This window comes from Anarrhichthys ocellatus, unplaced genomic scaffold (assembly GCF_004355925.1).
Source record: "Anarrhichthys ocellatus isolate YVR2014 unplaced genomic scaffold, GSC_Weel_1.0 scaffold7269, whole genome shotgun sequence".
Taxonomy (NCBI): domain Eukaryota; kingdom Metazoa; phylum Chordata; class Actinopteri; order Perciformes; family Anarhichadidae; genus Anarrhichthys; species Anarrhichthys ocellatus.
The window spans coordinates 1-2,264 of record NW_022287243.1 but is presented as its reverse complement, the minus strand read 5'-3'; the positions used below and the strand labels follow the sequence as shown (position 1 = coordinate 2,264).

At 43.1% G+C, this 2,264-nt stretch overlaps 1 long non-coding RNA gene across 1 annotated transcript; it reads right to left on the bottom strand.

Annotated features, from left to right (window-relative positions):
- Nucleotides 1–793: 793 nt before the first annotated feature.
- Nucleotides 794–2,258, bottom strand: LOC116380450 (uncharacterized). The gene is made up of 3 exons (XR_004212560.1): nt 2,151–2,258; nt 1,186–1,296; nt 794–1,109 (listed from the first exon to the last, which is right to left on the bottom strand). It is a non-coding gene; the product is annotated as an uncharacterized LOC116380450 (long non-coding RNA).
- Between the last annotated feature and the right edge of the window lie 6 nt (nt 2,259–2,264).

Sequence of the window (2,264 nt, the reverse complement as noted above, 5' to 3'; positions counted from 1 at the left end):
ACTGTTGGTACATGGCCACTTCACTTTCTGCATTTCCCAATGCATCAAAAATAATTCTAGAGGCTGTAATCGTACCCACCTCATAATTCAGGTTTTTATACATCTGGTATTTGACATGAGCCTCCTAAAACAGGAGTAAAATAGTTTGAACTAAATCAAAGCTCAGGACTTGCCTAACTGAACCAGAATGGTCTGACTAATGTACATTTATACAACGTAGTGAAGTTTACACCTCCATTCTGCACTTTTGAAACATCGCGTGACATTTTACATCCAGAGTATCAAGTTTGCATTAATATTCAGACCAAACACCTTTACAGTTCTGCAGTGAACCATATTTCTTGCAGTTTTGGGTCTCAGCAGTGCCCTCTACATTTTAACTCTTCTGTGGATGCTTCCATAACAGTGGTGAAACAAGTGTCAAACTAATTCCAAATAGTTTGAGTAGATGGTACGTTCACATTGGAAAGGTTTTGAGGTCTACTGAAGCGGACAGCATGCAAACTAAATGTCGTCTTTGGTGTGGAAACTGGACAGCTGGGGAAAGTTGGTGAAACGCCAGCGAGCACAGAAAGCTGTTTAGTCTCACATTTTGCCTTCTCTGAAGTTTAGACTAGTATTTTAAAGTTGGTTTGTGTGACTAAATTCATACAACACTCACATTTTGTACCAGGAGGAAACTACAACATTTGAGGCGGCCAAAACACATATTTAAACATTCAGAAAGCAGGTGTATTCAGCTGGTTGCAAATCTGGAACCTCTCGCTTGATGCCACTAAAGCTTACACACTGGTCCTTTCAACAATGTTTATTTCCTTTGAGCATTGCAGGAAAACTGTATACATTTACAGCACAACAATTAAAAGTATGCAATTAAAAAAAAATATATATAGATTACGTAGTTTATTATATTTCAGGGTCATTTGTATCTGAAAGGGCATTTCCTGTTACATTTGACATTTTGGTCACATCCAACGTAAACTGAACAGTTGGCCTGACATCGCCGAGGTCTGCTGTGCCGTTTTTGTCCAGCGCTGCTCCCTCTGATTTCAAGCTGACGTCAGGAGATGTCTTTTCTAGAAGAGCAGAGTCTTCTACAGCATTTTCATCTGTAATTAGAGAGTTTTAATTGCCATGCCACAGTGCCATTTATAAAACAAAGTGTTAGATCTTTCCATATTTTACCTTCAAAATCTGTTTCACTTTCGACATCTTCATTCTTCTCAGAATCAAAAGTCTGAATCATCACCTCGTCTAGTGTGGATTGCGAACCAAGAAGCAGTCCCTTCTTCTGATCTAGGATAGAAATATAATTTTCATTAAGATCCTTCTTTACATTAGTCATTTAGCAGATGCTTCTATCCAAAGCCACTTACAATAATTGTATTCAAGAGAACTACTAGACACCAGAAGTTGTAAGTGCATCTCCTTTTTTAACCAAGCATCTAAGAGCAAAATTACAGTGCAGAAAACAAATACAATAAGTGCTAAGTGGAAGGCTCAGGGTAGTACTTCTTGAAGGTGAGTTTTCAGCCTGCGCCAAAAGATGGGCAGCGACTCTGCTGTCCTGACGTCAGTGGGAGTTCATGCCACCACTGTGGGGCCAGGACAGAAAACAGCCGTGACCGGGTCGATCGGCCGCAGGGACCTCTGAACGACGGGGCAACCAATCACCCCGAGGCAGCAGAGCGAAGTGGTCGGGCGGGGGTGTAGGGCTTGACCATGGCCTGGAGATAGGAAGGTTCCTTTCACTGCCCTGTAGGCTAGCGCCGGAGTCTTAAACTGGATGAGAGCTCTTACAGGTTGCCAGTGGAGAGAACGGAGAAGGGAAGTTGTGTGGGAGAACTTGGGGCGATTGAACACCAGGCGAGCTGAAAGAGCCTGGATTAGCACCTGCGCTGTCTAGTCAGTGAGGAAGGTGCGAATCCTCCTGATGTTGGAGAGCAGGAATCTGCAGTAGCGTGTAACCGATGCAATGTTTGCTGAGAATGACAGTTGGTCGTCCAGGGTCACACCCAGGTTCCTCGCAGTCCGAGTTGGCGTCACCAACTCCAACATCTTTGCAGAGCATAAAATGCTTGGACATCGTCAACACAAGGGGCAGATACAATTAATAGTTAGCAAAGGTAAATGGTCGATTTGGAGTTTACCATTTTTGTTGTTTATTCCACTTTTCCACTGGCTGCCATCCAGTGAAGAGCTGTCAATTTTATTCAGAACAGCAGGAAGCTCCTCCTCAGGTATTGGCTCACTTTTCTGCTTGG